The sequence below is a fragment of the Lonchura striata genome, chromosome 25 (genome assembly GCF_050655825.1).
Source record: "Lonchura striata isolate lonStrDom1 chromosome 25, ASM5065582v1, whole genome shotgun sequence".
Taxonomy (NCBI): Eukaryota; Metazoa; Chordata; class Aves; order Passeriformes; family Estrildidae; genus Lonchura; species Lonchura striata.
In genome coordinates, this window is record NC_140727.1 from 2,630,539 (window position 1) to 2,644,090 (window position 13,552).

Here is a 13,552-nt window from a genome sequence, read left to right on the forward strand (position 1 = left end):
AGCAGAAACGCCTGTCACCATCACGGTCCCCACGGGCCGCCATCTTGTCGCGGACTCACTTGACAAGTGCTGCCACCTTGTGGACACAGGGCGGTACTGCAGCCCCGCAGCCAGCGCGACCCCAAAACCACCGGGACGGCCCCGGGACCCCCAAAATTCCTTTCGGGACCCCAAAAACACCCCTGGGACCCCCAAAATTCCCTTCGGGACCCAGAACACCCCCTGGGACCCCCAAAATTCCCTTCAGAACCCAGAAAACCCTCCTGGGACCACCAAAATTCCTTCAGGACCCCGAAAACCCCCCTGGGACCCCTAAAATTCCCAGCAGGGTCCCCGAAATTCATCCTGGGAAGCCCCAAAACTCTTTGAGACCCCAAAATTCCCTTCAAGATGCCAAAATTCCTCATGGGACCCCCCAAAACCACACTGAGACCCCCAAAATTCCCATCAGGGTCACCAAAATTATTTCTGGGACTCCCAAAAACTTGGTGAGACCCCAAAATTCTTTTCAGGACCCCAAAACCTCACCCAGGACCCAAAAAATTCTACTCCGGACCCCCAAAATTCCCCCCCAAAACCCCCAGAGACCCTCAAAATTCTCCCCAGGACTCCAAAAACCCCCTTGGATGCTCAAAATTCCCTTCGGGACGCCAAACGCCCCCCCTGGGACTCCCAAAATTCCATTCGGGCCCCCAAAAACCCCACTGGGACCCCCAAAATTCCCATCAGGGTCCCCAAAATTCTTTCTGGGACCTCCCAAAAACTTCGTGAGACACCAAAACTTCCTTCAGGACCCCAAAAGTCCTCATGGGACCCTCCAAAAAGTCCCAGAGACCCCAAAATTCTCTTCAGTAACCAAACTCCTCCCTGGGACTCCCAAAATTCTACACGGGACCCCCAAAATTCCTCCCAAAAACTCCCTGAGACCCTCAAAATTCTCCCCAGGACTCCAAAACCCCCCCTGGGACCCAAAAAAACCTATCAGGGACCCCGAAATTCCACCTGGGACCCCCAAAAACCCTTTGAGACCCCTAAAATTCCCTTCAGGACCCCAACCCACCACCGTGGGATCCCCAAAATTCTACCCGGGACTCCCAAAATTCCTCCCAAAACCCCCCTAGAACTCCCAAAATTCCCTTCGGGACCCCAAACCCCCCCCTGGGACCCCCAAAATTCCCTTCAGGACCCCAAAATTCCTCCTGGGACCCCCCAAATACTTCCAGAGACCCCCAAAATTCCCTTCAGAACCCCAAACCCGCCCCAAGACCCACAAAATTCTACTCGGGACACCCAAAATTCCTCCCAAAAAACCCCTGAAACCCACAAAATTCTCCCCAGGACTCCAAAACCCCCCTTGGGACTCCCAAAATTCCCTTCAGAAGCCCAAACCCACCCCCAGGACCCAAAAAATTATAATCGGGACCCCCGAAATTCCTCCCAAAAAACCCCTGAGACCATCAAAATTCTCCCCAGCACTCCAAAACCCCCCCTGGGACCCAAAAAAACCTATCAGGGACCCCGAAATTCCACCTGGGACCCCCAAAAACCCCCTGAGACCCCTAAAATTCCCTTCAGGACCCCAACCCACCACCGTGGGATCCCCAAAATTCTACCCGGGACCCCCAAAATTCCTCCCAAAAACCCCCTGGGACGCCCAAAATTCCCTTCAGCACCACAAAACCCCCCCTGGGACTCCCAAAATTCCCATTAGGACCCCAAAACCCCCCCTGGGACCCCCAAAATTCCCTTCAAAACCCCAAACCCTCCCCCAGGACCCACAAAATTCTACTCGGGACCCCCAAAATTCCTCCCAAAAAAACCCTGAGACCCTGAAAATTCTCCCCAGGACTCCAAAACTCCCCCTGGGACAGCCAAAATTCCCTTTGCAACCCCAAAACCCCCCGTGGGACCCACAAAATTCTACCCGGGACTCCCAAAATTCCTCCCAAAACCCCCCTAGAACTCCCAAAATTCCCTTCGGGACCCCAAACCCCCCCCTGGGACCCCCAAAATTCCCTTCAGGACCCCAAAATTCCTCCTGGGACCCCCCAAATACTTCCAGAGACCCCCAAAATTCCCTTCAGAACCCCAAACCCGCCCCAAGACCCACAAAATTCTACTCGGGACACCCAAAATTCCTCCCAAAAAACCCCTGAGACCCACAAAATTCTCCCCAGAACTCCAAAACCCCCCTTGGGACTCCCAAAATTCCCTTCAGAAGCCCAAACCCACCCCCAGGACCCCCAAAATTATAATCGGAACCCCCGAAATTCCTCCCAAAAAACCCCTGAGACCATCAAAATTCTCCCCAGGACTCCAAAACCCCCCCTGGGACTCCCAAAATTCCCTTCGGGACCCCAAAACCCACCTGGGAGCCCCAAAATTCCCTTCAGGACCCCAAAATTCCTTCTGGGACCGCCCCCCACAAACTCCCAGAGACCCAAAAATTCCCTTCAGGACCCCAGACCCCCCCTGGGACCCAAAAAATTCTACCCGGGACCCCAAAAATTCCTCCCAAAAAACACCTGACACCATCAAAACTCTCCCCAGGACTCCAAAACCCCCCGTGGGACCCCCAAAATTCCCATCACGGTCCCCAAAATTCCCTCCTGGGATGCCCCAAAAACTCCCTGAGACCCAAAAATTCCTTTCAGGACCTCAAAACCTCTCCCAGGACCCACAAAATTCTCCCCAGGACTCCAAAACTCCCCCTGGGATGGCCAAAATTCCCTTTGCGACCCCAAAAGCCCTCCTGGGACACCCAAAATTCTACCCGGGACTCCCAAAATTCCTCCCAAAAACCCCCTGGGACGCCCAAAATTCCCTTTGGGACCACAAAACACACACTTGGACCCCCAAAATTCCCTTCAGAACCCCAAAATTCCTTCTGGGACCCCCCAAAAACTTGGTGAGACCCCCAAAATTCTCTTCAGAACCCCAAACCCCCCCTGGGACCCAAAAAATTCTACCCGGGACCCCCAAAATTCCTCCCAAAAAATCCCTGAGACCCTCAAAATTCTCCCCAGGACTCCAAAACCCCCCCTGGAACGCCTAAAATTCCCTTTGGGACACCAAAAACCCCCCTCGGGGAACCTAAAAATTCCCATCAGGGTCCCCGAAATTCCTCCAGGGACCCCCCAAAACTCCTTGAGACCCCCAAAGTTCCCTTCAGATCCCCAAACCCACCCCCAGAACCCCCAAAATTCTACTCGGGACCCCAGAAATTCCTCCCAAAAAAACCCTGAGACCATCAAAATTCTCCCCAGGACTCCAAAACCCCCCCTGGGACTCCCAAAATTCCCTTCGGGACCCCAAAACACCCCTGGGATCCCCAGAATTCCCATCAGGGTCCCCGAAATATCTCCTGGGACCCCCCAAAAACTCCCAGAGACTCCAAAATTCCCTTCAGGACCATAAACCCCCCCCCAGGACCCCCAAAATTCTCCCCAGGACTCCAAAACCCCCCATCAGGGTCCCACAAAATTCCCTTCAGGACCCCAAACCCTCCCCAGGACACACAAAATTCTACCCGGGACCCCCAAAATTCCTCCCAAAAAAACCACTGAGACCCCTAAAATTCTCCCCAGGACAACACAAGCCCCCCTGGGACACCCAAAATTCCCATCAGGGTCCCTGAAATTCCTCCTGGGAGACCCAAAACCCCACTGAGACCCCCAAAATTCCCTTCGGGACCCCAAAACCCTCCACCGGGAGCCCCAAAATTCCCATCAGGGTCCCCAAAATTCTTTCTGGGACCCCCCAAAAACTTCCTGAGACCCCAAAATTCACTTCAGGACCCCAAACCCCCCCACACCCAGGACCCCGAAAATTCTACTCGGGACCCCCAAAATTCCTCCCAAAACCCCCCTAGAACTCCCAAAATTCCCTTCGGGACCCCAAAACCCCCCCTGGGACCCCCAAAATTCCCTTCAGGACCCCAAAATTCCTCCTGGGACCCCCCAAATACTTCCAGAGACCCCCAAAATTCCCTTCAGAACCCCAAACCCGCCCCAAGACCCACAAAATTCTACTCGGGACACCCAAAATTCCTCCCAAAAAACCCCTGAAACCCACAAAATTCTCCCCAGGACTCCAAAACCCCCCTTGGGACTCCCAAAATTCCCTTCAGAAGCCCAAACCCACCCCCAGGACCCAAAAAATTATAATCGGGACCCCCGAAATTCCTCCCAAAAAACCCCTGAGACCATCAAAATTCTCCCCAGCACTCCAAAACCCCCCCTGGGACCCAAAAAAACCTATCAGGGACCCCGAAATTCCACCTGGGACCCCCAAAAACCCCCTGAGACCCCTAAAATTCCCTTCAGGACCCCAACCCACCACCGTGGGATCCCCAAAATTCTACCCGGGACCCCCAAAATTCCTCCCAAAAACCCCCTGGGACGCCCAAAATTCCCTTCAGCACCACAAAACCCCCCCTGGGACTCCCAAAATTCCCATTAGGACCCCAAAACCCCCCCTGGGACCCCCAAAATTCCCTTCAAAACCCCAAACCCTCCCCCAGGACCCACAAAATTCTACTCGGGACCCCCAAAATTCCTCCCAAAAAAACCCTGAGACCCTGAAAATTCTCCCCAGGACTCCAAAACTCCCCCTGGGACAGCCAAAATTCCCTTTGCAACCCCAAAACCCCCCGTGGGACCCACAAAATTCTACCCGGGACTCCCAAAATTCCTCCCAAAACCCCCCTAGAACTCCCAAAATTCCCTTCGGGACCCCAAAACCCCCTCTGGGACCCCCAAAATTCCCTTCAGGACCCCAAAATTCCTCCTGGGACCCCCCAAATACTTCCAGAGACCCCCAAAATTCCCTTCAGAACCCCAAACCCGCCCCAAGACCCACAAAATTCTACTCGGGACACCCAAAATTCCTCCCAAAAACCCCCTGAGACCCACAAAATTCTCCCCAGAACTCCAAAACCCCCCTTGGGACTCCCAAAATTCCCTTCAGAAGCCCAAACCCACCCCCAGGACCCCCAAAATTATAATCGGGACCCCCGAAATTCCTCCCAAAAAACCCCTGAGACCATCAAAATTCTCCCCAGGACTCCAAAACCCCCCCTGGGACTCCCAAAATTCCCTTCGGGACCCCAAAACCCACCTGGGAGCCCCAAAATTCCCTTCAGGACCCCAAAATTCCTTCTGGGACCACCCCCCACAAACTCCCAGAGACCCAAAAATTCCCTTCAGGACCCCAGACCCCCCCTGGGACCCAAAAAATTCTACCCGGGACCCCAAAAATTCCTCCCAAAAAACACCTGACACCATCAAAACTCTCCCCAGGACTCCAAAACCCCCCGTGGGACCCCCAAAATTCCCATCACGGTCCCCAAAATTCCCTCCTGGGATGCCCCAAAAACTCCCTGAGACCCAAAAATTCCTTTCAGGACCTCAAAACCTCTCCCAGGACCCACAAAATTCTCCCCAGGACTCCAAAACTCCCCCTGGGATGGCCAAAATTCCCTTTGCGACCCCAAAAGCCCTCCTGGGACACCCAAAATTCTACCCGGGACTCCCAAAATTCCTCCCAAAAACCCCCTGGGACGCCCAAAATTCCCTTTGGGACCACAAAACACACACTTGGACCCCCAAAATTCCCTTCAGAACCCCAAAATTCCTTCTGGGACCCCCCAAAAACTTGGTGAGACCCCCAAAATTCTCTTCAGAACCCCAAACCCCCCCTGGGACCCAAAAAATTCTACCCGGGACCCCCAAAATTCCTCCCAAAAAATCCCTGAGACCCTCAAAATTCTCCCCAGGACTCCAAAACCCCCCCTGGGACCCAAAAAAACCTATCAGGGACCCCGAAATTCCACCTGGGACCCCCAAAAACCCCCTGAGACCCCTAAAATTCCCTTCAGGACCCCAACCCACCACCGTGGGATCCCCAAAATTCTACCCGGGACCCCCAAAATTCCTCCCAAAAACCCCCTGGGACGCCCAAAATTCCCTTCAGCACCACAAAACCCCCCCTGGGACCCCCAAAATTCCCTTCAGAACCCCAAACCCCCCCTGGGACCCAAAAAATTCTACCCGGGACCCCCAAAATTCCTCCCAAAAAATCCCTGAGACCCTCAAAATTCTCCCCAGGACTCCAAAACCCCCCCTGGAACGCCTAAAATTCCCTTTGGGACACCAAAAACCCCCCTCGGGGAACCTAAAAATTCCCATCAGGGTCCCCGAAATTCCTCCAGGGACCCCCCAAAACTCCTTGAGACCCCCAAAGTTCCCTTCAGGTCCCCAAACCCACCCCCAGAACCCCCAAAATTCTACTCGGGACCCCAGAAATTCCTCCCAAAAAAACCCTGAGACCATCAAAATTCTCCCCAGGACTCCAAAACCCCACCTGGGACTCCCAAAATTCCCTTCGGGACCCCAAAACACCCCTGGGATCCCCAGAATTCCCATCAGGGTCCCCGAAATATCTCCTGGGACCCCCCAAAAACTCCCAGAGACTCCAAAATTCCCTTCAGGACCATAAACCCCCCCCCAGGACCCCCAAAATTCTCCCCAGGACTCCAAAACCCCCCATCAGGGTCCCACAAAATTCCCTTCAGGACCCCAAACCCTCCCCAGGACACACAAAATTCTACCCGGGACCCCCAAAATTCCTCCCAAAAAACCCCTGAGACCCCTAAAATTCTCCCCAGGACAACACAAGCCCCCCTGGGACACCCAAAATTCCCATCAGGGTCCCTGAAATTCCTCCTGGGAGACCCAAAACCCCACTGAGACCCCCAAAATTCCCTTCGGGACCCCAAAACCCTCCACCGGGAGCCCCAAAATTCCCATCAGGGTCCCCAAAATTCTTTCTGGGACCCCCCAAAAACTTCCTGAGACCCCAAAATTCACTTCAGGACCCCAAACCCCCCCACACCCAGGACCCCGAAAATTCTACTCGGGACCCCCAAAATTCCTCCCAAAAACCCCCTGAGACCCTCAAAATTCTCCCCAGGACTCCAAAACCCCCCCTGGGACCCAAAAAAACCTATCAGGGACCCCGAAATTCCACCTGGGACCCCCAAAAACCCCCTGAGACCCCTAAAATTCCCTTCAGGGCCCCAACCCACCCCCGTGGGATCCCCAAAATTCTACCCGGGACCCCCAAAATTCCTCCCAAAAAAACCCTGAGACCCTCAAAATTCTCCCCAGGACTCCAAAACTCCCCCTATGACTCCCAAAATTCCCTTCGGGACCTCAAAACTTCCCCCAGGACCCACAAAATTCTACTCGGGACCCCAAAATTCCTCCCCCAAAACCCCCCCTGGGACGCCCAGAATTCCCTTTGGGACCCCAAAACCCCCACTGGGAGCCTCAAAATTCCCTTCAGAACCCCAAACCCTCCCCAGGACCCACAAAATTCTAGTCGGGACCCCCAAAATTCCTCCCAAAACCCCCCTGAGACCCTCAAAATTCTCCCCAGGACTCCAAAACCCCCCCTGGGACTCCCAAAATTCCCTTTGGGACCCCAAAACTTCCACTGGGACCCGCCAAATTCCCATCAGAGTCCCCAAAATTCTTTCTGGGACCCCCCAAAAACTTCGTGAGACCCCAAAATTCCCTTCAGAACCCCAAAACCTCTCCCAGGACCCCCAAAATTCTCCCCGGGACCCCCAAAATTCCTCCCAAAAACCCTCCCCAGGACCCCCAAAATTCTCCCCAGGACTCCAATACCCCCCCTGGGACACCCAAAATTCCCTTCAGGACACCAAAACACCCCCTGGGACTTCCAAAATTCCCTTTGGGACCCCAAACCCCCCCCCGGGACCCCCAAAATTTCCATCAGGGTCCTTGAAATTCCTCCTGGGAGACCCAAAACCCCACTGAGACCCCCAAAATTCCCTTTGGGACCCCAAAACCCCCTGCCCGGGAGCCCCAAAATTCTCATCAGGGTCCCCAAAATTCTTTCTGGGACCCCCAAAAACTTCGTGAGACTCCAAAATTCCCTTCAGGACCCCAAACCCACCTCCTGGGACTCCCAAAATTCTCTTCAGGACACCAAAACCCCCCCTGGGACTCCCAAAATTCCCTTTGGGACCACAAAACCCCCCCTGGGACCCCCAAATTTCCCTTCAGGACCCTTGTGGGAACTCATAATGTCTCTCAGACATTTTTAGAGGTTCCAGGCCTTGGTCAGAAGCATTTGGGACCCTGGCAGGCAGCTGAAAAACAGCTGTGATTTTGAGTTTGAGCCATGGAATGAGTTACCAACTTTGGAGGTGGAACAAGCAGTCACAAAAGGTTAGATAGTATAGTAAAAGTAATTACAAAGTAGAGGGGAAATTTTTTTAGTATTGTACAAGGGGGTTTTAGCACATGTCCAGGGGGGTTTTCACTTTGTACATGGAGGTCAGGAGTTCTAAGATGGAGGAAAGTGGGCTGATCCTGTTCTTCCTCCTTCTTTTTCCTTACCTCCATGTTCTTGGTGATGTTGGCACTCGCAGATTGGTTTAGAGTAGAAAAACACTTGGCAACGTAGGTAGTAGGTACTGGAGAATAATTGTAAACATGTAATACGTAATATATCTTATAAAAGATAGCAGCAGCCCTGGGCGGGGGGAGACACGAAGAAGACAGCAGATAGAGAGGATGTCAGGGTGTGTGTGTGCCTCTACCCAGGCCGCTGATCAAACAGCCGCAGTCCAAGAACATAATCTGTTAGATAACTAGCGATAAACTGCCTTGAGACCAAACAGCTAAAGCCTGCGGAGTTTTTCTTTGGAAGCACGGGTTGGAGGAGGAATTTCACCACCATATGAGACCCCAGAGAAAGGCTGGGGTTCTCACAAACCCCAAATTCCTCCTGGGACCCCCCACGAACTCCCAGAGACCCCCAAAATTCCCTTCGGGACCCCAAACCCCCCCCAGGACCCTCAAAATTCTAGTCGGGACCCCCAAAATTCCTCCCAAAAACCCCCTGAGACCATCAAAATTGCCTTCGGGACTCCAAAACCCCTCCTGGAATGCCCAGAATTCCATTTGGGACCCCAAAAACCCCTCTAGGGCCTCCAAAATTCCCATCAGGGTCCCCGAAATCCCTCCTGGGACCCCCCAAGATTACTTGAGACCCCAAATTTCCCTTCAGGACTCCAAAATTTCTACTGGAACCCCCCAAAAACTCCCAGAGACCCCCAAAATTCCCTTCAGAACCCCAAACCCTCCCCAGGACCCACAAAATTCCACTCGGGACCCCCAAAATTCTACCCAAAAAACCCCTGAGACCCTCAAAATTCTCCCCAGGACTCCAAATCTCCCCCTGGGACGTCCAAAATTCCCTTTGGGACCCCAAACCCCCCCCTGGGACCCCCAAAATTCCTATCAGGGTCCCCGAAATTCCTCCTGGGACACCCCAAAACCCCCTGAGACCCCCAAAATTCCCTTCAGGACCTAAACCCTCCCCAGGACCCACAAAATTCTCTTTGGGACCCCAAAATTCCTCCCAAAAACCTCCTGAGATCCCCAAAATTCTCCCCAGGACTCCAAAACCCCCCCTGGGATGCCCAAAATTCCCTTTGGGACCCCAAAACCCCCCCTGGGACCCCCAAAATTCCCTTCCGGACCCCAAAACCCCCCCTGGGACCCCAAAATTCTCATCAAGGTCCCCAAAATTCCTTCTGGAATCCCCCAAAAACCCCTGAGACCCTAAAATTCCCTTCCGAAACCCAAAACCTCCCCCAGGACCCCCAAAATTCTACTCGGGACCACCAAAATTTCTCCCAAAAACCCCTGAGACCCTCAAAATTTTCCCCAGGACTCCAAAACCCCCCCGGGAGGCCCAAAATTCCCTTCAGGACCCCAAAACCCCCCTGGGACTTCCAAATTTCCCTTTAGGACCCCTGAAATGCCTCCTGGGACCCCAAAAACTCCCTGAGAACCCCCCAAAAACCTCTCCAGTACCTCAAAACCACCCCGGGACCCCCAAAATTCCCATCAGGATCCCCAAAATTCCTCCTGGGACCCCCCCAAAACTCCCTGAGACCCCAAAATTCCCTTCAGGACCCCCAAACCCCCCATGGGACCCCCAAAATTCCCTTCGGGACCCCAGAACACCCCCTGGACCCCCAAAATTCTACTCGTCACCCCAAAACACCTTCTGGGACCTCCAAATTTCTCTTTAGGACCCCTGAAATTTTTCCTGGGTCCCCAAAAACTCCCTGAGACCCCCCCAAAAACCTCTCCAGGACCTCAAAACACCCCCTGGGACCCCCAAAATTCCCATCAAGGTCCCCAAAATTCCTTCTGGGATCGCCCAAAAACTCTCTGAGACCCCCTAAATTCCCTTCATCACTCCCCAAAAACCCCCTGACACCCCAAAATTCCTCCTGGGATGCTGCAAAGACCTTCCAGAGCCCCCCAGGACCCCCCCAATTTTGGGTCCCCCCCCAATTCGGGGTTCCCCCCGATTTTTAGGTCCCCAGGCTGGTGGCTCATGAGGACGACCCCAACTCGGACCCCGAACACCCCCCGGATTCAGCCCTCCATGTGTCCTTGGTATCAGAGGCTGGAATTGCAGAGTTGCCACTTTACCCCCAGACGTAATTTTTGATGTGGTTGTGCCACTTGAACAGTATTTGAAATCTGTTTGTGCTCTTGCAGCAGCATTTCCGAACCACAATGGAAATTTAGCCCTTCTGCCTGGGGCTGCTCACAGAATCGTGGAATCCCAGAAGGGTTTGGATGGGAAGGCACCTTTATTTAAAGCTTGTCCCGTTCCACCCCTGCCATGGGCAGGGACACCTTCCACCATGCCAGGGTGCTCCAAGCCCTGTCCAGCCTGGCCTTGGACACTTCCAGGGATCCGGGGGCAGCCACAGCTTCTGTGGGCAACCTGTGCTGGACAGCAGCTTTGAAAGGCAGAGTGAAGTACAGCTGTGATTTTTGTGCTGCCCCTAACTTTGTATTGCCTGGCAAATGTGCCTTTGGGGTTTTTTGGGGTTTTTTTTTTAGTTTTTTTTTTAGTTTTTTTGGGTGTTTTTTTTTTTAAATTTTTGTGACTAAAAAGCTACCTTGTGTTCCTGGAATGTTGCATTCTACCTCTGTTGTTTTCCCAGTCAGTCTGGATCCTCTGCTTACATTTTTTCCTTCACTTATTAGATGTCATGGATGTGCTGGCTGTTCTGATGGAGGGCAGTGATGGCTTAGATGAAGGAATTGGGTTCTCTTTAAATGAAGACATGATTATCCAAACATTTCCCTTCAGTGCTGTTGTCCCTGCTGCATGAGCAGCCAGGAATATGCTGTTGTTTCAGTCTGAAAATGGAACAGGTACAGGGGTTTTTTTATGTTTTATGTGTCATTTCTAGCAGTGGAGTGAAAGCGGCATCATTTCTACCCTCTTGTAATAATTTTTTACCATTTATCATTTTTTACCTTGAGGCATTTTATTATCTTCCCTGCAAGCAGCAGGAGGTGCAGATTCACGGTGCTTTGTGCTCAGGAGGGGCATTGAAGCTCTGTAGGTGCATCTGCCCTTTTTCCCTGACCCTGAAGAGAAGGGACACTGTCCCTGCATGGACAGTCTTGGTCTGGAAGTAGCTGGCCTCAGTAACACAGCGTTTTAAGGGCAGAGCGTGGCGATCAGGAGAGGAAGGTGGTTCCCGTGCCTGTGGGCAGCTCTTCCTGAGAGCAGGGAGAGGGGACTGCCTTGTTAAGTAGGAAGTGGGTGCGTTTCCCAAGGAAAACTTCAGAAATTAAGCTCCAGGGGCAAACACTGTGAGGTTCTACCACCTCCTTGAGGACATCCTTAAAACCACAGGGGCATCAGCAGGGCTTGGAGCAGGACTGGCCAACCCCAGAGCACCTCACGAAGCCCTCTGTGTGTCTGTGGCAGTCGAGTAGCACCTGGGGGGTGCTGAAAGTCCCAGTTCTGAGAGAAAATTCTGTTTAACTCGTACACGTTGGCTGGGTGTGTCCCCCCAGTACAGCTCGGTTCTTCTCTGAGGCGGTGCCTGGCAGGGTCTCTCCCTGTTAAGGGCTGGGCGTGTTTTTGGCACAACACAGTGAAGGTGGATTATTTGCTTAAGCAAGAGCTGATGATGTCTGGAGGGTTTTTCAGGTACCTCAGCGGCCAGGAGCACCTGTCTAGGTCACTAGGAACACTTTTTGATCTCGATCAGTTCTTTTCTGCGTGAGGCTCTGTCGGCTGCTGGCAAGGCCCAAAGTAAGGAAGGTTGCCCCAGTGTCCGTGCTCATGTCAATAGTTTAATTTATTTGGCTTTTCTAGGAGCAGACATCGTGGAGGACCTTGGTGCTGTTTTCACTGGCCTCCTGCACTCTCTGAGAGAACCCCTTGCTCCCTGCGTGACGTTCCAGCTCTGTGACAAAGCTGCTAAGTATCCTCAGCTCTACCAGTTTAACCAATACTATAGACTCTGGATGCCCAAGCAGTCCCAGGAACCTGTGGTATGGAATCCCTGAAGTCACTGAATTCTTGAGCCAGTATTCCTATAAAATCCTCACAGTCGACAGAGGTAACATTTCCATCAGAAACAGCGTTTTTATTGAGGAGGTAATTCTGCATCTCTTGTTGATCGTGCTGGGGACACATGTTTGCTCCAGGGCTTTTCTCTGATGACACAAGAGGTCTCTGTGGTGTTTGGGAGGCGATGCCAGGGCTCAGGGCTCATACAGAGACTCCTCACTGGGCACAGCAGAGCCTGGTGTGCGCTGTGGCCTCTGTTTACAGCGCCCGGAGTTCCCCCGGGTGGGTGGAGGATCACAAGCCCCTGGGCTGGGTTTGGTGAGTTTTTCTCAGCTCAGCAGTGTGAACACTCCAGATGCCCCTGGGGACACTGCTGGACAGCATCCATCCACTCTCTCCATCCACTCATTTGTACCCAGGAATGTAGGAAACTCTGACTGGGGACGGGCAGTAGTTCTGAAAATCATGCCCTAGCCTTTTTCTTCAGGAATGAACCAAGCGAGTGCCCTGAAACCAGCGGAGCAGCTGCAGGAGCTGAAGGGAACAGAAAGGGCTCCCCGGCACCTTTTGCCTCCGTTCTCTGCCATTCCCCAAAAGGCGTCGCAGTCCCTGAAGAGGTGTCTGTCATGCAGCCTGCCAAAATAAAGACCTGTAAAATCCTAGCTCTGCCTTTTGTTTAACGTGTTCTTACTTCCTATTTATGTCATCACAGAAAGCAAGGAAGGAAGAAATGTGACTGGTTCCCACTATTGCTCCGTGCAGGCATTTTTAAAGGCTGCTGTACTTCTGTCCTCTTTTTCCACTCCAAGCTTGACTTTTGCCCTCCTTTTTTGAGGTCTGCTGCTTTGGGTGTCCCAGGCAGGGCTGGGTTCCTCTGCCGGGGTCTTAGGAGTTGGTGCAGATTCTGCTTTTTCCGAAGGTGTATCAAAGTGTGCCGGCAAAAGGACTGTTTTCTCCAGGGGAAAGCTTTCTCTCAAAGACCATCAATGCATGTATGTGTTTTAATCGTGTAACCAGGTGGATTAAGAAAAGCCGACACCTGTAGCAGATTTTTGTTGGATCTGTGTCTGTCAGAAGTCGGCTGTGTGCTGGAGAGGGAGAGACGCTGTTGGAG

At 52.9% G+C, this 13,552-nt stretch overlaps 1 long non-coding RNA gene across 1 annotated transcript; it reads left to right on the top strand.

Annotated features, from left to right (window-relative positions):
- The first annotated feature begins 10,416 nt into the window (after positions 1-10,416).
- LOC146765371 (uncharacterized) lies at positions 10,417-13,100 on the top strand. Its single transcript, XR_014950075.1, has 2 exons — positions 10,417-11,282; positions 12,241-13,100. It is a non-coding gene; the product is annotated as an uncharacterized LOC146765371 (long non-coding RNA).
- Positions 13,101-13,552: the final 452 nt, after the last annotated feature.